Source organism: Canis lupus, chromosome 7 (assembly GCF_011100685.1).
Source record: "Canis lupus familiaris isolate Mischka breed German Shepherd chromosome 7, alternate assembly UU_Cfam_GSD_1.0, whole genome shotgun sequence".
Lineage (NCBI taxonomy): Eukaryota > Metazoa > Chordata > Mammalia > Carnivora > Canidae > Canis > Canis lupus.
In genome coordinates, this window is record NC_049228.1 from 52,480,044 (window position 1) to 52,505,576 (window position 25,533).

Consider the following 25,533-nt stretch of genomic DNA (forward strand, 5'->3'; position numbering starts at 1 on the left):
ACAGCCAGGGAAGTATAAGAACTCTGGCCTAGAGAAGTATAGCAAGGAAAAGCTTGACTTGATTGGCCTCAGGGAGCATTCCCCACACAAGATCCTCGTGAGAGTCCTTCTCAATCCCAGGGCAAATTTGAAAAAGATGCTCATAATATAATATATGTTTTGGTCAGCCTAGATTGCAATAACAAAATACCATAGACTGGGTGACTTATAAACAACAGAAATGTATTGCTTACAGTTTTGGAGTCTAGGAGTTTGAGATCAGCATGATAGCATGGTTGTGTTTGGGAGAGAGGCCTTCTTTACAGTTACTGACAACCGGCTCCTCACTGTATCCTCATATGGCAGAAATGGGGCGAAAAAGCTCTCTGGAGTCTCTTTTATAAGAGTACTAATCCTATGCATAAAGGTTTTACCCTCACGACTACATCACCCTCCAATGGCCACCACCTCCTAATACGGTCATACTGGCGGTTAGGATTTCAACATATGAATTTGGGAGGACAAAAACATTCAGTTCATTGCAATATATGAAGTGAAAAATTCTGATACATAACTGTATCATGTATAGCATGAATATGAACTTAAACTTGTGAAATGAAACAAATTTCCTCCCATCCAGTTGTGTACCACCAAGTAAGGACTCTGAAGAAAGGGCTTTCAACAGCAGCAAGATGTGAGAGCCAGAAGACACAGCAGCGCCAAGGAAAAGCAGCCCAATCCATAACTAGGGAACTCCCCACACAAGTCTGTCATTTAAGTCGATGCCTCCCCCATTTGGATTTATGAGCCCTTGTGATTTAATTTTTCTCAAAACTTGATTATACATTTAAAGACAGGGGACAAATCCCAGTAAGGAGAACTACATAAGCTAAAGTGAAGGACTGGAAATGCTATTGTACCTGTAAGGAGCAGTAAGTGGCAGCGTTCTCTCTCCATGTGTTTATTATTACAGTTTGTCTCTGCTCTAAATTTAAAAACTGTTTATCCCTCCTCACATCAGAATGTGTCAAAAAAAAAAAAAAAAAGGCATAAGCTGCATTTACCCAACTGGATTTGTCAAAATAGAACCATTTCTTTTCCTTCCTCTCCTTTGTTTTACTCAAGATGTCTGGTCCTCTCACTTGAGTCCCAAATTCAAGAAAATAATAATCAACGATTGATTTATTTGTGTGGACAAAATGATTTGATGCTGTTTCTTGTCGTTGACAGAATGATCTGGGTGGAATTGCATTCCATTGATAAAACTGTGATGAAATGTTATTTGTTGGATGAATAAAGTTAGAAGTCAAGAGAAATTGCTTTGGCTCACATGATATTTTTTCAGCCGTCAGTCATTTCTTGGCATTTGATCACATCATTGTCTCGGTTCCCATCATATTGACTTCGTTGTCTGTTATTAATTGAAGCATGACTTTTCTTTCAAAACTACAACAGAGAGAACAAACTCTGGAAAATATAAGAAGTTTCACTTGTACTTTTCCTAACTCCTTGACTGTCTGGGCCTCTTTGGTGAAACTCACCTTCCTTACTCGTGTACTTGAAATACCACAATCAGGTATGTCCTGCTTTTAAAGACATATGCTATAAAAGGAAACTTGCCATGACTTGACTCTATTCAGGATATCTTCAAATGGCTTCAGGAAGATATGAATTTTATAGTAGAATTACCTTGCTATGAAGTAAGAATACCACATGGCACTGAGAAATAAAAAACTAAGAACACCTAACAGTCTACATACATCCCCACAAGCATAATGTTGAGTGAAAGAAGCCAGACACAAAAATGCTGTGTGAGTCCATTTGCCTCAACTTCAAAATTAGACAAGACTAGTCACTGATGTTGAAAGTCAGGGGAAGGATTACCCTTGGAGGCAGTCCTAGCATGTAGCAGGTAGGGTACTTCTGCTAGTAAAGTTCTGGTTTTTGATCTGGATGGTATTTACAGAGATATAATCACTTTAAAAATCCCATCATGGGGCACCTGGCTGGCTCAAGTCAGTAGAGCATGTGACTCCTGATCTTGAGGTTGTGAGAGTAATCTCTACATTGGTTGTAAAGATTATTAAAAAATAAATAAATAAATAAATAAAAATACTATCATGCTACACACTTATGGAAATCTTTCCATGTATATTTTAATAAAAATTTACCAATTTAGAATATTGTTTAATAACTACAATTTTTTTTTTCTTTTTTAGCCCTTCACTGGTTAGATGTGGTGGTGAGAAAAAAATGAGACTGTAGTGATCTTCAAGTTTCTTTTGAGCATTAGTGAGCGGGTGGTGCACACAAGGACACAGAGAATATAGTAGAGGATTTGGGGAGGGACAAGGGGATAGGGATTGAAGGGCTGGATTGGAGAAGTTGAATTTGAGGTGCTTGAAAGTCAGGACACCCAGTCAAAACTCAGAAGGACAATCAAAGTGGAGCATATACTCAGCAATTTTCAGTACAACGATGATAACTGGAAGTAGTGAGGAGATGAGATTGCAATGAAAAAAGGCAAAATCAAAAGAAGAGAGCTGAGGAAAGAATACAAGGAGCCTGTGTGATGGGCTACACATTTCCACCCCAAAGGCCGGACAGGATGGATTTCCTGGGCCCTAAATCTTCATGGACCCAGACCTGCCCCTAGGGCTCATCTCACCCAGGGAGGTGAGGCTCATCCCAGGGCCAGTCCCTTCCCCAATTTACCATCTTGATCTTGACCTCAACTTTACACATTCACCCAAGTTCCTTGCAACATATTTGATGAATGAATGAATGCCTTACATACAAATCCCAAGTCATAACAGCATTGATAGGTTTTGCAATGTCAAACAAAAATGAAGTAGAAACCACAGTTGAATGTACTTGACATGTGTGTGCTGTATGTGTGTTGGCAAAATAAGGGAAGAAATTTAAAGCATTTTAATAATTGGAGGGGAACAGGGACCACAGGTACAGGAATTTTATATTGAGATTGGGTAGAATGATGGGAGGTGAGGTGGGGACAGTCATTAACAATTCTCTCATTTATAATTCCCTGTCCCCCTCTCCCAGTTCAGTTCAATAAAGATACCCATAAAATAATTCTCATTCATTCTATAGGTAATCAATAATATCTGACAACAGGCAGGTCAGCAAAAATGACAGTTGTATCCACAACATGGAAATTACCAAAGAAAACCATTGTTTGTTTTGAAATTAATGCTTCTTAGAATCAATAACACATTGAAAAATTGATATTGACTACAATGTGTTTGTGGTGACTTTCAGCAGGGTTGCAGGGTCCATTGGCTCCTTTTTTACCACAGACGTTAAATTAGTAAGTCACTGTGCACATCAGTTATCCCATTGTCTGACCCATCCTGATAAAAGAGAGCCTGAACCTAATAAGAACTCAGGGAATATTAACAACTATTTGTAAATTTGCACTTGGTGTACTAGTGTTTTCTCATTTATGGGTAAGAAATGGTTATGAATTAACAACATTAACCATGTTTTTTGGTGGATGGGTGAGGTCAAGAAGGAGAGAGATAATCTCATGTAGACTGTAGTGAGTGCAGAGCCCAACACAGGGCTGGATCCCACGACCCTGAGATCATGACCTGAGCCAAAATCAAGAGTCAGATGCTCAACCAACAGATGCTGAGCCACCCAGGCACCTTAGCAACATGAGCAATATTAAGGATTTAGTGCATTTGTAGACACTCACCTGTGTCCAGCTCAGACCCTAAGAAAACTCATAAATAAGTCGAATTCCCCTCAAAGTCGAAGCCTAACCTAATGAAGCAAGATTTAGGCCACATCTTCACCAACTCCTTTTCTTCCAGATGAGGAAATTGAATCCCCAAGAGATAAAGAACTAAGTCTAGAACTCAATTTTCCTGAATCCCAGTTTAGTGAACTTTAAACCATAGCATCCCATCTTTTCTATACAAGGAATTTGCATAATTGCAGCAGAGGAAACACGATAAATATTTAAAGCAGTAAAAACTATTGTGTTCACAGTTTATGGTTCATGCTGTACTAGAGAGTGTGTTCACAGAGGGAAGGGATCCCAGAGGCAAAGTGTCGTAAGGGAAAGGTATGGTAGTCTAAGAATCATGGATTATAATCCCAACTCTCCCATCTTCTAGCAGGATGACCTGAAAGACATTGTCTAATCTCCATGAACTTCTTTAAAAAGGAGGCAAAAAAGTGAGGGGGGGGGCACCTGGATGGCTCAGTCAGTAAGCATCTGAATCTTGATCTCAGCTCAGGTCTTCATCTCAGGGTCATGAGTTCAAGCATGCATGGCATTCCACACTTAAAAGAGAGAGAGAGAGAAAAAAAGAGAGAGAGAGAAATATCTTCCTTAGAGGTAGCGCTCAGGAATAAAGCAGTAACTAGTGAGCACCAGCCTCAGTGGACAGTCAGTATATGCTAGCTCTCTCCGTTTTCTCTCTCTTTCCTGCAGCAGCCAATCAGGAGTTCATAGGGGATCTAGACTGGAGAGGCATCCCAAGCAATTCAGATGTTTTCTTTCCTCCCCTGAATTGGTGTGTGGAAAGCTGCCGTCCCTTTGACATGACTGCCTTGAGGCTCAAGCTGTGAACGCCAGCCCTCAAGATCATCACTTGCTGGACCCTATTGGCCCAGGTGTGGGGTGTCTCGGTCACACCCAAGGCTCATTCTCTAAAGTGCAGCCCTGGAGAACAGAATACCAGCCTTCTCACTTACTGAATGCAGTGCCCCTGGCTGCCAATATCTAGACCGACCTAGGCTTCAAACAGTTTCCATCTCTACTTCTTCTTCTAAGAAATAGGTAACTTCTCTCAGGAACCTTTCTTTCATTTATCAAGTGAACTGTCCTCTCATAAATAAATGGACCAAGATGAAGTTCACTGACCTTGCCAAGCTGCCCTCAGCGGCTCTCAGGGCCCCTGGATGATTGTGTGTGGACCTTGACTAACTCATCCACTTGGGGCCTATACACAGACAGTCTTCTCCACCAGGTTCTCCTCAGAAAGCTCCCTCCTCCTCCTGATCACAGACGGTGTGAAAGCAGAGATATGATGATAGTGATTCTCCGCATTCCGAACTGCCGACATAGAGACTAGAGGAGGCAGACACACCCTGAGGCACACAGCAACACTCACAGAGACTTCCCACTCCCACCCGACTCATGCGCAGGAAAACACACAAGCATGAAAATTATCTTTTTTTTTTTGCATGAAAATTATCACACACACACACACACACACACACAACACCCACATTCAGCATGTACTCACATGCACACTTTTGCAGAAAGCCTGCTGTGTGACATGCTTTGCATGCCAGTGTCTGTCCAGGTACTCTTTGGACCTCTTCCCCTGCTTCTCCACCTGCAGCCCCTGTGGCAGTGCAGTTCAGGCCTCATGGGTCTGACGGAATGGAACTTGAATTCCTATTCTACTTGTCTCCACTCAAGAGCCATGGACCTTAGGCAGGTCATCCAACATCCTAAGTCTCCATTTCCTCATCTGCAAAGCAGCAGCAACAATGGTTTCCATTTTGTAGGGCTGCCATGGTTTCCATCATGTAGGGCTCTAATTGAGTAATATAAAATACTTGGCACACTCCTATCAAATTCTTTATATTCCATAAATGAGGTAGATAGGTTTTAGGTCCACAATCTCCTGTTCACAGAATTCAGAAAGAGATTTGGAAGCCAAAAGATTTTTCAAAACCTGACTTGACTGACTTGAGTTTTTTTGATGCTTATTCACCTCAGTGTTGATATTCATATGTTTTGCTGCAGAACTCTTATTGTGTATCACTAGGATATTGCTTCAGTTGGTACTGGAGTTTTACTTATAAACAATATTTATTACTTTCTTTTTCTGAAATCTGAAAAAAAAACTTGAGTTTTTAAACAAATGGTCCCAAGGATTTGGACAGGAATTATAGACCAGTATAACTATAAATATCTGCAGTTTCTATAACAAAAATAAGAACATATGGGTAATAATAACTATTAAAATATGATTAGATTATAATGAAATAACAACTCTTGTTATTACCATTACATCTACATACCCTGCCTCATTAGTGCATTTGTCTGCATATGAGCCATGAAGGTGGGTTCACATGCTGCCCTTCTTCCTTTCCAACTCAGACATGGATTTTCTCCTCTAGCTTTTCTTCATGTCAGGAGTGACCGGAGCTTCTCATAACCTGCCAGCGGGATAAGTGCCTTGGTCATCAAAGCCACCCCGATTTTGTTTCTGAACAAAGTCTTCTTAACTATGGTAACACATACCCACCTCTCTTTTGCACGTGCTCACCCACACACACCTACACACACACATCAGGACACTGTTGGCTCCAGTCCTAGGTTCCCTCTAAGGTAATATTACAGAGCTGATGGGGAGGGAGAAGGAAACATCTCTCCCCAGAAGCACTGTGAATACTCAGACAGCAGAGGTCTCGCATCTCACTCCCTTGAATCCCCACACCTGTCTGAGGACCAGGACCAACAAAAATGACCAGCAGATACCAGTACAACTGATAAATACTTGGATTTTCCTCCTTCTTGAAACTACGACATAGACAATAAATAGGTGGTTCTCTTTAAGTCCCTGTCAGGCCAAACCTGTACTTTTCTGGCTCAACAGCCTTGGTCCTCAACCTTGAAAGCTCATTAGAATCACCACAGAGATTTTTTAAATTCCAGTAGGTAGACCACACCCCAGACCAGTTAATTCAGGATGAAACCCAGGCATTAGTATTTTTTGAAGCTCCCCAGATAATTTCCAAAGTGTAACCAACACAGAAAACCACTGTTTTCCAAGTGTCTGGAAGGAAGACCACACCTGCATGTGTTACTAAGCCCCAACAATAACCTTCCTCAAAGTGAACCCAAATAGATAAGGACTTTGGCCTAAGTACTAAGAGAAGAGAATCTTCTCCCAGAGAAAATTGTGCAGGTTTCCCTGGAATAGGAATCTGGAGGGCAAGTAGCATCAGGTTCCTTAGAGGACTGAGCCATGGAGGATTCTGAAATCAGAGCTCTGGGTGAGTTCACAGTCAATCTGAGGTCTATGGAAGGAAAGGTCAGGTAAGATACAGGTGCCCAGTAAATTTGTACTGCAGTTAAGTAGTGAATAATTTTGCAGTATAAGTATGTCCCGAATATTGTACTAAAATTATGTATCTGAAATTCAAATTTAACTGGACATGCTATATTTTTTTCCTAATTATGGCAATGCTGGAGTAAGGGGGCAGGTATTCCTGACTGCCTCTTACTTGTGTCATGAGAATTTGTTTATGTGAAAAAGAAGAAAAAGCAGTATGTTTTTTCCAGATGACATCCATTTCATTTGTCAAATAAACAGAACCTGCAGTTCTCTTTAAGAAAAAAAATCAAAATCAAAATCAAGCTTATCCACATATCTTTTTCTTCCAGAGCCTGGTCCTTCATATCCTGCTGGCCCCTTTCCTACTTGTCACAGGTGCTTCTAAAAACTGTAAAGGAGGGTATGCAGGGCTGCCCTCCCTTTCTGTGGGCATTGCAGGAAGACAGAACTGAGTCACTCCCAGAAACACCCTCAGCCACCTCCAGCCTTCTGGTCGTCCCCCAGCAAATCCCAAAGCGTCCTGGGCTCAGGGACCTTGCCTGCTCTAAGCACAGGAAGCGTTACTCAGAGAAACAAGGGCAGAGAGAACTGGGCTACAGCAGAGATAGTGCTAACTGGAGCAAAAGATTTTGCCGACTGGAAATTGTAGCTCTAGGCGAGCTCAGACCCAACGTACCTGGTAAAAGACCAAGCCTGATTCTAGCCTGGCTCCCTTAGGGAAGACAAGACTAAACCCCTATTGAGGAAAGGCAGAGAAAGTTTTGATAATAATAATGAAATTAACTAATTATGAAGAAGTAAATGTTTGTCTCTTTCTTCTGTCTATGAATTTTACAGTCTTTATAAGAAGAAGACTATTTGCTCCAGAGACTCAAGATCTCCTGGTCAGTCTGAATCATGCCTCACCACTGAAGAGACTCTGAAAGGGACATCAAGGATGGCCTTAGAAGCTGCCACCTCTCTGTCCCCAGCCCAGCAGAGCAGTGGGCACCCCTCGGTGAGCACTCTGGCAGATCCTGGAGGGATTAGTTTCTATAGGATTTGGCTTCTGCAAAATGCTGTCTTCCCAGGCTCAGAAGCCTCCTCTGAATCCCACAGCATGCTGCTACACCTCTCTTACATAACCTGGTCCCTTCCAGCCTTCACCATCTGTGTGCATCAATCCTACCAGACACATGAGGGGGGTGTACAGGGCACATCCCACATCCTTTCTGTCACACAGTCACTAGTCTAGTCCTTTGTCCCTTCCCCTTTAAATATACATGCATACTATCTCCTTCATTTTTCAATAGGCTCATAAGGCCAGAAGGGCTGCAGTTACCAAGCTCATTTTATAAGCTAGAAAACATGATTTGGACCTGTGACTTTCCCCAACAGGCTAAAATTTTTCTGTGGCAAGGCCAGCTCAATGCTCCCCACCCTGGAGTCCTGCCTGCCTCGGTGTTCCATCCCTGCACAGCACTGCCTCTTCACCAGTTTACTGAGGCTTGAAGGGCTTGCGGGACACAAGTCTCCAAACACTTGAGAACTTTCACCAAAAACATGGAGACCAGTTGTAGTCCATTTCAATAGTAAATAAATGACTGGTAGTAATAGCCATGTCAAGATACTAGGTAAAGGACAGGACCTTTGATGTGTGCTGTTTGGGTAAAACATACAGACTAAATCCTTTCAAATAAAAATTATTGTCAGCTACAATTCATTCTCACAGCTAGAATGCCATCTCAAGGAAATCCAAGCATTCCAAATCAAAGTAGCTATTTGGGGCACATTCATTTATTGAGTCATTAACTAAAGACATACCGAGTGCCTACTCTGTGCCAGGCATGGCTTTGGGAGCTGGATTATGGTGGAGGTGGGAGCCAGGAAGGCTTTCTGCTCTCACGAAGCCTATGTCCTACTGGAGGAAGCTAGACAATATAAAATAAACTGAATAAATAAGCAGCATGGCATCTGAGTGTGATGAATGTTTTGAAGAAAATAAAACAAGATAGGATGACAGAAGGCAACTGAGAAGCTGCTTTAAAGTAAGTGTCAGGGAAGCCATTTTGAAGGAGGTGACATTTAACCCAAGATCCACCTGACAGGAAGGAAGATGCAAGAACATCCAAGCAGAGTCAATGGCCAGTGGCAAGAGCCAGAGGTAGGCACAACCTTGGGGCTTCTGAAAAACAGAAAGACCAGTGCAGGGAGAGTGGGATATACAAAAAGGAAAACAGAATAAGGACATCAGAGAGCTGGGTGAGGACAAGGAGTTTGGATCTTAGTCTCAAGGTGACAGGAAGACATGGGAGGGATTGCACAGAGGGGTGAGTAATTTGATCTGTGTTGGAGAACTACCATTTGGCTTTGTGAAGACTGGTTTGAATAAGAGGTAGAAGCAAGGACACGAGCTAGAAGCAGGCTGTTGCACTACCCCCACCGTGAAGACTGGGACCTATCCCAGATAGAGAGAGTTCAGAAGGATGGGAATATGATTGTAAACAAAGTCAGTAGGATTTTCCAAAGAAGGATAGCCAGGGAACACAGGAGCCAGTGATTGGGCTTCCACTTGATTTAAGCAACTAGATGCATGGTGGTGCCACATAAAAAGTCTGAGGAAAGAGAATTCAAAGGAGGAAATCAAGAGCTTCCTTGTTGGGAGTTGAGGTCTAAGATTCCTATGAGATATCCAGGTGAAGATAAAGAGAAAAACCATTGAATATGTGAGTCTTGAGATCATGGAAAAGGCCATACACATTTGAATTTTGGAGTCATTGACATAAGGTTAGTAATTAAGGTGAAATTTTTCTGGAAAGGGAAAATGTAATTAAAAAAGAAGAGCAGCCCAGGTGGCTAAGCGGTTTAGCGCGGCCTTCAGCCCAGGGTGTGATCCTGGAGACCCAGGATCGAGTCTCACATCAGGGTCCCTGCATGGAGCCTGCTTCTCCCTCTGCCTGTGTCTCTGCCTCTCTGTGTGTGTCTCTCATGAATAAATAAATAAATAAAATATTTTTAAAAATTAAAATAAAATAAAATTTTAAAAAGGTAAAAAAGAAAAGAGGATCAGGATGCTACCCTATACATTCCTGAATTAGGGTGGGTCCAAAAAGCCAGCAAAGATGAGCAGACATGGGCACTGAAGCAAGTGGAAGCCTAGAGGAGCACAGAGCACTGTGCAGGTGGTATCACATCAAGCGTCGGAGACTGAGTGGAACTTAGATCAGAGTAAAGCGGTTAAGGGCATTCCAGGTGGATGTAAAAGTGTGAGTAAGGGCCTGGAGTGAGGATCAGCAGTGACAATGGGGGTAGGAAGAGATGGAGGTGGGTGGTGCATGACCAGGATCCCTTCCTGCATGTTGGGGCCACCAGCCAGGATTTGAGGGTATCTCCAGCAGCCCACTATCTCACGTGGGCTGTGTATAACTTAGATGCCCTGGGAGTCAGGCCTGATCATCCAGGGCTAGTGCTTCCTCCAACTGCAACTCCATCAGCAAAGGGCCACTGAGAGGGATGGCCCAGGACCTTTGCTCACTGCAGCCCTTTGCTCATATCAGCTGCCTGTATTAAACCCCTTCCTTAACTGCTGTCCACGTTATGGAGGGAGGTCATGGGGTAGCTTTAACCCAAAACTCAGGAAAGGAGCTCCATTTTTAGTGCTAGTCTCTTCAGCCAACTAAAGAAGTTTATTTTCTATAAACCCCTCTCTGCCCCAAAGTAAGGTGGCTTCTTAATTAAGGTCATCTCCCAGTCCCCTCAGTAAGTGAAGGTGCCTTGTCTTTGCAACTTTGCTCCCTACCCACTTCCAGCAGTTTGCCCAATAAACCCGGTTTCTTCAGATTCTGCTTATTTTGTAGGGAATTTTTATTCTACCCAAATAATCTGGGTTCCAACCTGGACCAATCACACCCCATCTTCAGTGTCCCCTAACACCCATCAACTAGAAAAATGCTTCTCATCTTCAGGCCTAAATACAAGAAAGCATCCAGAGCTGGCCTGAGATCAGCCTCCTCAGAAGGACCCATTCTTAAAGGGAAAGCCTGTGGGATGGAACCAGGAAAGTAGCCACCTGGGTAAGAGAGAAAGCTTTCTGAAAGAAGAGAGAGCATAGGCTGGATGATTTGTGTATTGACATCTTCAACCACACTCCAGTATAGAAGAAGCCCCCAGGGAATCCCTGGGTGGCTCAACGGTTTAGCGCCTGCCTTTGGCCCAGGGCGCGGAACTAGAGTCCCGGGATCAAGTCCCGCGTCGGGCTCCCGGCATGGAGCCTGCTTCTCCCTCTGCCTGTGTCTCTGCCTCTCTCTCTCTCTCTCTCTCTCTCTCTCTCTCTCCCCCCCCCTCTCTGTCTATCATGAATAAATAAATAAAATCTTTCAAAAAAAATAAAAAATAAAAGAAGCCCCCACAATATGGGCATACACACATGCAAATGTGCACACATCACAGATGTACATTCACAAATCATGAACCTGTGTTTACAAACCATTCAAGTGAGGCTACAAGAGGCCTCTCAGATATGTCCCCTTGACAATGTTCATGCTTTCATATATACACACAACTGTGCGATGTTCACTTCCAGCCCAGCCTTCCTACGATAAGGGAGGACACTGTGTTTCCTGCCAACTGCTACCTACAAGGTACTCGGTGCTGCCTAGGGTTCTCCCATCCCTGTTGCTACCTGATTTGACTGCAGGCTGATGGGCTGACCCCACTTGTTCAAGATATTCTGCTCTCAAGCCTGCCTCTTTGTCCTATCCCCTGCCTCTAGTTAGTCAGCTGTAACAATTTTCACATGTTAATGTCTTATTGGTGTCTGTTCTTGGGCCTTTTAAATATGCATGTGTGTCCTAAATACTGGCCTGTGGCAGAAACCACATCTCTCAAATTAGGCCAGGAGACCTGGGGCTCCCCAAGGGTACAGATTGTTTTTCTTCCACCAGACTTGAGACACCCAGTGATGATGTGCTTGTCAACCCACTTAAGCTGGAAGCTGCTCAGAGGCCGGGGGCCTTCCCTTCTACTTTGCCAGGGTGCTCTGTCTATTCCAGTTCAGGGCTGGGCACACAGCAAATGCTCTGTGGGAAGCATGAGAGTGCCTGAGGACTCCCCTCTTCCTAAGTATGCTAGCCAGTCCTCTTTTCAGCCAGTGCACACAGAGGGACAGTTATCACAAGGACCCAGTCCTGGACCCAGACCTTGTGCCAACCAGGTCTGGTGACACAGGCTTGTAACCATCTGTCTGCATGGGTCCAGTTTCAGGAACACCAGGAAGAACCCTTAGATGCTGCTAAACCTTACTCACCTGCTGGTTGGTGCCTGTTTTCTTTTTCCATCATTGGGTGTAAAACACAGAGGGCAAGTCTGACACACTGAATTGACATTATTCCCTCTGGCAGGTCAGTGCCTGATTCTGGTGCCTCTTTCATGGAGGGGCTGAGCACTCTGGGGGCCAATCGTGGTGACGGTGTAGGGGAAATGACCTCCAGAAAACAAAGACTGGGTAATGCATGGGAGACCCAAACTGAACCTTCATTCTGTGTTCTATCTGCCTTGGTTCTGGCACTTTCCTCCTTGTCATCTTTCCTCTACTCATAGCCTTCCTCCCTACTACCTACCCACTGTGTCATAAAGCATATCTGGAATGGGCAGGATTGTGGAGGCAAGCAAGAGCACTCATTGCTTCAAGAAAGTGCTCTGTCTCCTAGACAGACTGCTCAGAAGGGTCAAGAAGTATAGACTAGAGTGACCTGAGCTGCCTCCTCTGCACAGAGCATCAGCATCCCCTGCTGGGATGCTCTGACACCACCCTTTCACACCACTGTTATAGTAGCTCAGATAGGTCTCTGGAGTTAGCCATTGACTACTGGCATCTCTGGTAGATGACAAGCAGCTCAAGTAAGAAGTGGGTCTTACTCCTCCTTATATACCAGATACTTAGCACAGAGACCAACATGGTGAGCACTCAGCCCTTATGAAAGAACTATGAATGCTGAAAGGAGTCATTATACGTTGGATTCCCCAGAAAGCAGACTCTGAGATGAAGATGGTTAGGCAGCAGATTCACTGGAATGTCTTTGGGACCTACACTTCTGAGCTAGGAGCAAATAAGAATGGGGCAGATAAAGGAGTTAAACTGCAGTACCATCACTGCAGGGAGTTCTGGAGCTCACAGGGCCTTCAAAGTCACCCCATATTTATGCACTATCCTCCACTAGTCTCTGCATGAAGGCTTGCCCAGGGCATTAACACTCCCAGCAGAAAGATATGTCAGTGCCCAACAAGGAATCTACAATATCTACCATGGAATCCCTGGTAGAGTGTTGGTGTTTAGGGAATGGAAAGAAAAGTACTAGGAGAAGAGTCTTGGGACTCAGACCAGAAGTCCTTTGTGCTACCTTCCCAATCTTGGACAAGTCATTAAAAAAGCTTTTCAGCTATTACTTTTTAAAATCTGTTACATCACGATGTGGTAACATTAGTGGTGATGACTACTAGCTGCACATTAAAATCTCCTGATAAGAGACACCTAGGGGGCTCAGTGGTTGAGCATCTGCCTTTGGCTCAGGGCATTATACCAGGGTCCTGGGATCAACTTCCAGGTCGGGTTCCCTGCAAGGAGTCTGCTTCTCTCTCTACCTATGTCTCTGCCTCTCTCTGTGTGTCTCTCATGAATAAATAAATAAATCTTTAAAAAAAAATCTCGATAAGTTTTAAAAATTACTCAACTCTGGTCCCCATCTCATACTAGCCAAATCAGGATCTTGGAGGTTGACAGCCAGGGATCAGTGTTTTTTAAAGCTTCCTGGTGATTTTAATGGGCAGTTGAATTGGAGAACCAATGCACAATACATAGTTCTTAGGGTCCCTTCTTGATTGACTTCTTATGTCTGTAAGCTACATTTATTTTCTTTAAGATTTTATTTATTCATGAGAGACACACAGAGAGAGGCAGAGACACAGGCAGAGGGAGAAGCAGGCTCCCTACAGGGAGCCTGATTCAGGATTCGATCCCAGGACCCCGATCACGACCTGCGCCAAAGGCAGAGATGCTCAACCACTGAGCCACCCAGGCACCCTATAAGCTACATTTCTAATGTCTATGCTCTGTAGCCAAGAACAGACCCCTTCTGTGTGTATAAGAGCCAAGTGACTTATAGTTGCAGAAGTATCTCCAAATTCACCTCTTTCTGGGCTGAATTTTGTCCCCTCCAAAATTCATACCTTGAAGTCTAACCCCCAGTACCTTAACATATGACTATGGAGATAGGGCCTTTAAAGAGGTAATTAAGTGGGGTTCCTGGATGGTTCAGTGGTTATGCGTGTCTGCCTTTGGTTCTGGTCATGATCCCAGGGTTCTAGAATAGGGTTCCGCATCAGGTTCCCCACAGGGAGCCTGCTTCTCCCTATGCTTATGTCTCTACCTCTCTCTGTGTGTCTCTCATGAGATAATAAAATCTTTTTTTTAAAGAAAGAGGTAATTAAGTTAAAATGAGGTCATTAAGGTAGATCCTAATCCAATATGCTGGTGTTCTTATAAGAAGAAAAGATTAGGATATAGACAGAAGGAAGACCATGTGAGGACACATGGGAGAAGACAGCCACCTACCTGAAAGGCAAAAAGAGGCCTCAGGAGAAACCAGCCCTGTGGACACAGACACCTGGATCTTGGATTTCTAGCCTCCAGAATTGTGAGGAAATAAATATCTGTTTTTTAAGCCCCCTCTCAACCCAAACGCCTATGCTTTCTCTAAATTTTTCTTCCAATTTGTTTCTGAATTTCCTCCAGAGTCCAGAGTTCATAAGCACTCTCAAAAGCTCCCTCTACCTCTAGGCTTAAATACTGATATCACAGGACAGAACTAAGGAAACTTCCATCTCTGAAAAATTAGCGAAATCTATTCTGCAGAACTGTTCACTGTCATGCTCCCAAACTTTCTTTCTAGTCCATCAATGAAAACAGAGTTGATCAAAGTTCTTCCAAAATACCAATCCCCTTGGGCTCATTCTTAGTAAAATCATGGAGGTAGATGGGACATTTATAAAGGAAGTTATTTTTTATGTGGAGGGGTGGTGCTGTTCAACAAGCTTAAGGAAAGCCAGTCTGCCCAAAACAATCTGCCCTACCAGCCTATGGCCAGTGCCTGAAATGCAATCATCTAGGAATTTCTTGTTGTATTATCTAAGGCCTCTGTTATTAATGTCAATGCCGAAGAGATAAGAAAACAGAGCCATTATATGCTGTTTATACTTTTAAGGCCAATTTCTTGTGAAGATGAGTCCTGTGAGCTAGATTGATTAATGGCTGTTAGGAGAAAATTAAGACAATGACTACCTACAAGAAAAAAATAGACTTGTAGACTGCCACCTACAAAGGCTGACTGCTTAAAAGTAATGGTCACCATTGTCTTTTTCATTCCACAAAAAGCCCTCCAACAAATAAACAGGGAAAGTTGTCCAGCCTGGCCTTGGACTAAACAACCTTGTGCAGGAACTAAGTTTTCTCTAAGTACATTCAAAGGGAGGCCAATTGATTTGTACAGATAAAAATCATAAGTACAAAGTGTTTAAAAAGTAAAATGAGAGAGAAGAGACTTCTGGTCAATCTCCCACTGTAAGTAAATTCTGGTTTCTAACCAAGTCCCTCAATGACCTGAAAAGTCCTGTGTGCACAGCAGGAAATACCAGCAGTGTATTTCCTGGGGAGAATTTCTCCTAAGAATGTACTCTCCTAGCCCATTGCTTTGCATAAACAGGAATGAAGTGTGAAAAACAAAAAATGTTCCAAATAGAAGATGCAATTATTTTAGGTCCTTTCCTACAGGAAAAGAAAACCTCATCTTGCTATAATTTTCTCTTTACTTCCCTCCCTCATTCTCTCCTCCTCTTCTACCCACTGTTTAATGAGCCCCAGAATTTTTCTCCAGAGAACTTTTCCCCATCATATAACACAACCTTGGAAATAAACATCAGCTCCAATTGTATGCCCTGAAAAAACAGGATGGGCCTAAAGGAAACGTATTCACCATAAAGAAATCGAGCGAGTCGTGCATTAGATAAGGCTGGATAGTTTCTGCTTTCTTCCATTCCCTTATTCAGGTAGTTCCCACTTTGAAAAAAAACATTTTAAGACTGACTTTTGGCCTTGCCCTTGTAAAGCTGGCCAACACTGAGCCTGGAGAGGGAGTATTTCAGAAGTCCTTCACAATATCCTGGGACTCAGCACTGTTAGCTTTAGTTAGTGTGAACCAGCCCTTGAGCCAGGGAACTTTCTTACCTGCTTCTGGTCCCTGCCTCTTGCCTTGTTCCTGTGTGTGAATTCCTGCCTCCACCATCAGTCCAATATTTGGTCACTGGAGGATGTGGTTCATGCTGCTCTACACCCCTGCTGCCTCCCATGAGGACAGACTTGCTACTGAGAAACTCATGCTAGCTTTCTAAGTCTGCTTTAGTCAGGTGACAGCTGGGCTCCTCAGTTGTGTGCTACCCATCCTTAGGGCCCTGCTCTGCAGAGAAGCAGTAGAGGGAAGTTGTGAAGAGCCTGAAGCCTCCAAAGAGGCAGCCTAAGATGGCATCCTGGCACCATTTACCAGCTAGGTCACCTGAGAATGTCATTGTTTCACTCTGACTCAACTTCCTCATCTGTAAAAGGAAAAGCAATATTACAGGTCTCATAGGTTGGCAATGAGGAGGAAATGGGTTAACACACATAGAATGCCCGACACAAAGAAGCACTCTCTTGACTGTTGGCTTCCCTACTTGGGGCTGCTTGCCCACGGGAATGCTCCCGTGCTGATCAGCCATGGCCACCAAGTACTGAATCTTCTGTCTACTGGACTGACTCTCTCCAATATCTTCCCCATGCAACTATGCCAATCTAATTCCAGAGCCTATTCCCTTTGAAGGCCTAGCCACAGCCTCCTCTAAGATACTATAAGTTAAATAGCACCAGACATGAAACATCTCATCCAAAAATCATTTACTAAACACTTACTATGTCCCAAGTACTACACTGGATTTGAGAATATACAACAAAAAACTTATATTGTTTTTTCTTCTCAAGGAGCTTGAAGTCTAGTACATTTATAGAATGTTTCTAAAATCACAATGCAAGTTTATTGCAAAAAGAGTCCTTGCATCCCCCTGAAATGGGACCACTGCATATGTTTAGATTATCCCCAAAGTTAATGATACCAAACCAGACACTTGGGCTTGCCAAGAAACAGAAATTGATAAGAGGCCAAATGGGAGTTTCAGGCAAGGCTTTATTGGGGCATATGCTCCATCACAAGGAGGACAGCAGAAAGGAAAGAATCTTCACGCTGACTCCCCAAGGAGAGGTCAGGGAGAACTTCAGAAAGGCTTAGGTGGGAAAAGGGCGGCATCTAAGCATGCAGAGGCAGGGATTTATTAGCACTTGTGCAGTTAAAAATCATGCTTCATCAGGTGTCACATTTCTGATTAATATTCTAAATCTCCACCCCTGGGCATGATTTTCAGTATTATGAGAGGAAAAGTCAATGAAGGTTTGGCAGTAGGGTCCAGCTTGGCACAGGCTGGTTTGGTCCAGTCTTGAACAATTGTCATAGTCAGGTCCCTCCTTTCAGTAAGCAGCCTACTTCTGTATCCCTACAAGATATGCTCCCCAAGGGCATAAAGTTTTAGTTATCCTGGAAGATACACTATTCCATGGGCATAGTTTCCCCTCCATCAAGGAATGCTGGTTTGGAAGTCAGGGTTGAGAGGACCAGCATCCACTCCCTGCTCTGTCTCAGTCAGATGTCCACAATTTTCAAGGCTGGATTCTCTGGGTCAACTGAGATGGGGAGAATTGGGTCACCTATCCAGCATCCCATTTGAAGAAGGACTTTCTCTGAGTTGTGGGGCAAATGGATCTACTGGGAAGAGATCCTGGAGAAGGACCTGTTGGCAGTCCTCCATTCTTAGATCTAAAGCCCTTGTTGCCGACAAGAGACTGTGCTAACGGTGCCTTTACTGGGAAACAGAATCACGTAGTAAAATTGGAAAACTAGTGAAATTGGTGATACCTGCCTCTTCTCTGATTCATTCCATCACTACTATGGACAGAATGTGCTCCTCCAAATTTCAGGTTGAAACCTAATCCCCAATGTGATGGTATCTGGAGGGAGGTGAGCAGATCATGAGTGGAGGCCTCATGAATGGGATTGTAAAAGAGGCCCAGAGAGTTCCTTAGTCATGTCTACCTATCATGTGAAGTTACAGGTAAAAGACAGTCATTTGTGAACCAGGAAGTGGGTCCTCACCAGACACTGAATGTGCTAGAGCCTTGATCTTGGACTTTGCAGGCCCCAAAACTGTGAGCAATAAACAGCTATTATTATAAGCCACCCAGCCCGTGATATATGTAATGGTAGATCTAAGACAATCACTGTCCCCCTCACCCCAATCCTTAGGACCCCAGCATGTTCAAAGGTATTCATGACCATTTTTTTTCTTTCCTATCAGGGAATAAAAGTGTTGTGATGAACTTAGTCATGCTGTGAAGATGAGGGTCCTTCAGCCAGCACAAACTGAGGATTTCCAGGGGTCCCTGCTAGCCATCAAAGTGCTCATAGGCCAGTGTGCTCATGTTCCTCATAAAGCAGCCTAGGAGCCGTTTAGGCTCTTAAGCAGAGTGTGGAGAGCTCCAGGAGTCTTCCTGGAGAAGAAAAAAAACAAATGGGTAAATTAGACTCACAGAGGATCCCAAGATGGTAATGTTTAACCCAAATGATATACTGTTTGAACTGAGTGAGAGAAGTACCTCAGGCAGGCTTTCAAACAGCCATACAGAGTGATGGGGAGCCTTGACATCAGGTGACTGTGAACTCCAAGAATATTTCAGATAGTCCTGTAAGCTGCATGGAAAATCAGAACCTGAGATATTGGGTGTCCCTCACAAAGCTGGTTTCCCAGACCTCAGAAAGCCCCCCTCCTCTCCTCCAGCCTGCCCCTCTGTCTTCAGGGGCTGCCATTAGGTGGGATCCCTGCCTGATTCTTCTGCAGGATGAGTTTTCAGGAGACAGCAGGCAACTGGAAACTTCAAAGCTTCATCTTGCCCCTCTTCATCTGTTAATATCACACTAAAACACGTGTGTGCCTGCGAAACCTGTTTATGCAGCATCAGGATCAGCAAGCCATTTTCTCACTTCCCTAATGCCTTTTCTGAGGCATATAGTAACTCACAGGGATGAGAACTGAAGCTCTTCCTCCTCCTTTCTGTGATCTTCAGGTTTTCATGGCATTAGGATCAGCATCACTGAGACCAACAGAAGCACAGTGTCCATTCCAGGTGCCTGAGGCCACCCCTTCCAAACACACACACACACACACACACACACACACACACTCTCCTGACTCCTCCTGATGGCCTCCTAGATCCTTCCTCCCTTGTTCTCACCTCCTACCCCTCCTTTCTTGCTGGCACTCTATACTTGACAAGCACTCTCAGCAGGTGCATTACAGGTATCCGGATTCTCAAGGTATCTGCTTGCCTGCTGGCTCCCTCTACAGGCTGCCTCAACCCTCCAAGACACACACAGAGGCTGGCAGGGATAGATGCTCAATAAATATTAATTGCTTGCTTCCTTCAATCTCTCATCTTCTCAAGGAGATCTGCTTTCTGGCCAAATACAATCCAGTCTCATTGCTCCAGTCATCTAGACCTTTGTAGGTATTCTTGAAATGGTTTAGGTTTTTCATGAGTTAGCTCACTGCCTCTCCTTCCTCATTAGGATCCTATCCCCAGCTCCAGCACAGAGCTGGCACATACTAGGTGCTCAGTACTATACATGAATGGATGAATGTGTCTTCTGTGGCAGGTGGGTATCAAGAGAATGAGGTCCCCATTTATTTCACTTTGGTCTTGACCTGCCTCCAGCACTCTTTACACAGTTCCGTACATGAAGATGCTCACTCACTCATTGGCTAACTGCAATTGCAAAAGCCATTTGGGTGTTTTTCTTTTGAAGGGTAACTGAATTTTGTCCACTCTGCCTCCCCAATTCTTACTAATCCCTTTGTCTGCTCATTCCCCATACCCAGAGGCCAAGCCACCCATCTCCCCCCGTCTTTTTGCCCTCCCACAGCACTGCCTGTGAGAAGCCACACCCTGTCACCCTGATTATTACAGTGTTGGGTATTTGGAGCTGTTTCCCCTGAAAAGACAATGGGTGCCCAGGGCAGACACACAGTCTCTACTGCCTCTTGTGGAACCTCAGAAAGAAGATGTGCTGGACTCATGATGAACTCTGAAAGTTCCACCTGGCCTGACTTGAATCATAGCTGTAATTCACTTCCCAGGGACCCCATCACTGGGTCCACTTCTGAAATCTGAGGGTAGCTGCCCCTGACCCTTGATCACCATAGACCCTCCCTCAGCAAGGGACTCAGTCTGAACCAAAGACAACTGCAGAAGTCATCACTGTACAGCTGGACTTCTCTTTATACCATAACTCAGTTGCCCAAATGCCTACACAATGTAGCTTTTCTAAATCAAAGCAACCTACAGCATTTTGGAAGTGTTCTCCCTTCTACAGAAAGACAGAAATTCAAATGCCAGGTCACACTCAAGGAAGGCTTCACCTGCTACTGGAGTTTGATGGTCCCTCATTTCCTTCAATTCCCATCTGCTCCCCAGACAGCACAACCCTCCCCGACTTGCCCTTCTCTTGGCCCAGCTAGGTTCTACTCTGGGGACAGCATATAGGATCTCTAACTCCCTGCCCCCAAAGGGAAGGTGCTTGTTCTGTTCTCTCCTTAGCAAATTCTGACTTATTATCAAACATCCTAAACACCTGAAGTTTTCCTTGATTTCCCCAGCAGAATTCATTTCTTCCTGCCCAAAACTTCACTCTATGCCACATTCTTCCACAGGATAATTCATACAGGCATAAATGGAATCTAATTATAGCAAGTCTAATCATAGCAAGTGAGACCTTGCCTAAAGCAGCTCTATAGGGAACTGATAAGGAAGCCACCTTCTTCCTCTGACACAAACCCCATCCCCTAGGGTTGACAAAGTCAGGAGACTCTTCTGAGAGTCTCCTGAGGGCACAGGAAGAAGCTCTCGTATACCAGCACCCACCACAGAGTCAGCTGGTCTTCGAGAGACTTGCCATAATCATCACCTCCATCCACTGCCTGGCCTCCACACACAAGCCCTACTCCATTCTGCCCATCTGGGAGAACAAGACTCAAGTTACATGAGGGAAAGAAGCTGAGCGGTCATGTGCCTGGACAGTCTGGCAAACCAGGATGCTGACAGTGAGAAGCAACAGAGTCCAGGATCAGGAGGCTGCCCTGCGACTCCCTCACACTGGGACAAATTAAGTGCATTGATTGAGATGCTTACACACCCTTCCACCAATGGAATAAGGCTGGAGAGGCCTAGCCTACTGGACTCCCACCAAAGTTGTGGTTTCTGCAGAGGGTTCACTTTTCCACAGTGCCCTAACAAAGGTGTCCCTTGCCATAGGACCTCAAGGGACCACCATACACAATACAGATGTCACCTGTATTTTTTTACTTTACAGTGGTGCAAATGTGATATGCACTCAGTAGAAACTGTACTCAAATTTTGAATTTGGATCTTTTCCTGAGCTAGTGATATCTGTTATGATCCTCTCTTGTGATGCTGGGCAGAAGGCAGCAAGCCATGGCTCCCAGTCAGCTACGCAATCAGGAGACTAAACAACAGATACACTTGTGTATTTAGATAGTCATTCTGTTTTCACTTTCAATGCAGTATTCAATAAATTATATGAGATATTCAATACTTTATTATAAAAGAGGCTTTGTGTTAGATGATTCTGCCCAACTACAGGCTAATAGAAGCGTTCCGAGCAAGTTAAGGTAGGCCAGACTAAGCTGTGACGTTCAGTAGGTTAGCAGCATTAAATGCATTTTTGACTTACAGTATTTTCAATTTACGATGAGTTTATTAGGACATAATCCTATTGTAAGCTGAGGAAGATCTGTACAATCATCTAACAAGCCCAACATTTATCTAAGAGAAAGACACCTTTCTTGAGACAGGTAGGGGATGTCATATTAGAATCTTTTTTTAATTCAATAATTTTCACTAAAGGGGATATTTCTCTTGTTCCCACTATTCCACCAAGAGAAATGGTTGTTAAATTCAAGTTATCTGGGGACAAGCTCCACATTAGGAGTTTGGGTTGGGGAAAAGGAAGTTGAGGGATCTGAGTAGGAAACTGCCCACCAAGAAGTGACAGAGCCAATCGGATGCACTCCTTAGTCTGGTAAACTGATTCAGGATGATATACAATGGGCCAGGCCCACGGAACCTCCCCTTTCCTTCCCAGCAGCATCTGTACATGTGTGGGGCCATCTGGAGGGCATCCCTGCCTGATGATGATGGAATTTGATCTGAAAAGCAAAGGGTAGCACCGGCTGGTCAGACCACAGGCCAGACCTGCCTGGTGAATGCCTCCATACAGCCTCCCAGACAGCGGAACACACAGGGTCAGCTCCAGGGCCAAGGGGGAGGCCAGCCCAAACCACACAGGAAGGGCCACTTCTGCCCTCTGCCTTCATTTTACAAAGCATACATGATTAAAATGCACATATCAAGGACAGCTCCATCAACACAACTGAAGAGTCTAAATACCAACTCAGACACAGAAAACAGGGCATCGCATATGTGAGAACTGAAGGAACAAAGGTTTAGAGTGGGGAATGAATGTATTGTGTTCTGGAAGAGAAGAAATCAACTGACTTGGAGATCAGCTTTTTTTTTTTTTTTTTTTCATTAGGAAAGAAAAGATTTAATTGTTTTCCTGTGCCTTTTTAAAAATAAATTAAATAGTCTTTATTGACCTCCCATAAAGAAGACCATCCCTTCCCTTAAAGAGCTTGCAAAATTGTGACTTACAAGAAATACATATTTGGTTACCAGATAACCAAAATATACTTCTAATATATATTCAGTCCTGGTCCACAGTTTCTGGCTCACAACTCCCAAAAGCCTTGGAATTTCATGAGTATAAGAGCAATGGGAGCATCTTTCAGCATAATATTTGGTCTCCTGTCCTCATTTTCTGAAATAGTTCTAGAGCCATCAAGGTGAAATGGGTGTCTTGTTATTCATAACTAGCCCCTTTCAGCCACAAATGAGGTGACTTTTGAAAAAACTGAAAGGTGGGGGCTGGTTGCCAGGGGAACCAACCAAGAACAGAGAGTTGGAACTTCCAGGTTCACCCCCTGATTATGGGCAAGGGGAGAGGAGCAGAAAGTTGAAGCCATCACCAATAACCAATGATTTAATTAGTCATGCCTATGTAATGAAGCCTCCATAAAAACCCAAAAGGACGAGGTTTGCAGAGCTTCCGAGCTAGTAAACATGTGGAAGTCTGGGGAGAGTGGAGTTTTCAGAGAGGGCATGGGAATGTAGCCCTTTGCCCAAACCTTGCCCTATGTATCTCTTCCATCTAGCTATTCCTAAGTTATATCCTTTCATAATGAAGCACTAATGCAGTGAGTAAACTAGCTTCCTAAGTCCTGTGAGCCACTCCAGCAAATTAATCAAACTCAAGGAGAGAATCCTGGGAACCTCTAATTTACAGCCACCAGGTCAGAGGCACAGGTGACAACCTGGAGTCTGAAGATGGGAGAGCAGTCTTGTGAGACTGAGATCTGTGGCTGTCCCCACGTAAAGACTGTCAGAACTGATTTGCTTTGTGGTGGGGGAAAACATTGTAACTGGTGATCAGATCAAAGTTAATCTATTAGTATGTAGAAGATAACAAAATTGTATCATAATGCAGGCTGCAGAATGAGAAAGACATAGTTCATGAGGAGGGACAAGAGGAGGATACTTTCAAGAGAGGTCAGAAAATACCAGCACTCAAGAGAGTCTTGATGTAAGAATCATATCAGGAAAACATTCCCTACATTTGAGAATGGTGCCCCAGGGAATGGCTCCTCTGGGTTTGGCCCCCAAAGCCCCATGTGCTATGGCAAAAGCAGAGAAATCGTTTTCAGGTAAGATATGCCGGCAGTTGCTGCTTCAGTGATTCTGCAGGTGGGGACTCATATCTTTCCTGTGTCAGTGATTTATAATAAATGCCGAGGGTGCCTGGAGCCATCTCTCTGCATTGCTAAGTGTGTGGTTCACAGCTCTTTGGGGAGAGATGGAACAGTTGAGCCAGGCTTCCAGCCCATACAGGTGAGTGGGTGGGGGTGGCGCTGTGAGATTTGTAGGGAAGTGCCAGAAAAAGCTTTTCCCCTCCGTATATTGGCCCTCTTATGACCCCCACCCCATACGAAGCCTCTCTGGTCATCGGTACAAGAGAAGTGGGTAACAAAGGAAAGGTTGTGCTCCCAGCTTCCTGGACCCTTCCTGCTGTACAGAGAGAGGAACAAAGTCTAGCTCTGTGTCCTACCAGGGAGGAGCAGGACTGGTCTGGGCTGGATGCTCATATTCTCGGGAGCAGCACTGCCCAAGGCTGGGTCAGGTAAGCAACTTTCTGAGACTGAGGGATTCCTCCACTTCTCCAGAAGTCCGCTGCCGCTCTAGTGCCTGTCTTCCTGGCCTTTAGGGATGCTCAGTAATTTCAGTTCCTGACACAAGAGGGGCTCCCCTACCTGATCCAAATTCCTTCTGTTGGTGTGATCAGCCAGTACTCAGCCTGCATGGAGCTCTGGGAGAGGCATCTGGACGTGCAGAGATCTGTATAATCCCACAGACAGATGTCATTTCAGATGGCTGCTCTGCATTGGCCTTTGGGACCTTGGGCAAATCATTGTATCTCTTCAGTTTTTTTTTTCCTCTTCTGCAAGATGGGTGCCAGAATGCCTAACTTTTCAGGTAGTTTGAATGACTGGGATCACACATATAAAGCTCTTAGCTCAGTGTCTACTGCCTATAAGTACATCTTACTTTACATCATTTGCAAATAGAGCCCAGATACATGAAAGACTTGATACTTTTGAAAAACAGAAAAACAACATTGGAAAATGAGTTTATGATGCTGAGGATAAGGAGAGTCTGCTTCTTTTTTTTTTTTTTTTTTTTTTTTGGAGAGTCTGCTTCTAAATAGGATACGATAGCAAGCCCTTAAAGAACAGGGTGAAATGAATAGATTAAGTCAAAAGTAGGCACATGTATAGGACAAAGGCAAAGAGTAGATGGAAGGGAAACATTGTCACCAAATGTAACACAGAAAGGATAACTATCCAAAAGATGTTTTTAAAAAGATCTGCAAAAAAATAAGAAAAAGAAAAGTAACTAAGTAAGACAGTAGGCAATGAGCACAAGAGGTAATCCACAAAAGAGAAAACACCATCAACCCATAAATATAAAAAGTGGCTCAACTTCATTAGGAATAAGGAAAGTTCTCATTAAAACATCAATACAATTCTGTATCCTTTTATACTGCCTAGACTGGCAAAATCATAGTGAGGTAATATAAAAGGATGATGAGGT

The 25,533-nt window shown here is 44.0% G+C and overlaps 3 long non-coding RNA genes across 3 annotated transcripts in view; 1 reads left to right on the forward strand and 2 right to left on the reverse strand.

Annotated features, from left to right (window-relative positions):
• LOC111096767 overlaps positions 1 to 6,180 on the reverse strand; it is a 43,093-nt gene extending 36,913 nt beyond the window's left edge. The window contains exon 1 of the long non-coding RNA XR_005362497.1: positions 6,046 to 6,180. This is a non-coding gene — a long non-coding RNA (uncharacterized LOC111096767). The remainder of the gene's footprint in view (positions 1 to 6,045) is intronic.
• The window catches only part of LOC111096770, a 331,553-nt gene that overhangs the window by 162,243 nt on the left and 143,777 nt on the right, over positions 1 to 25,533 (reverse strand). The gene's annotated exons all lie outside the window — the stretch shown is intronic.
• Positions 23,308 to 25,533, forward strand: part of LOC119872588 — a 13,853-nt gene continuing 11,627 nt past the window's right edge. The window contains exons 1-2 of the long non-coding RNA XR_005362498.1: positions 23,308 to 23,421; positions 23,873 to 24,089. This is a non-coding gene — a long non-coding RNA (uncharacterized LOC119872588). The remainder of the gene's footprint in view (positions 23,422 to 23,872; positions 24,090 to 25,533) is intronic.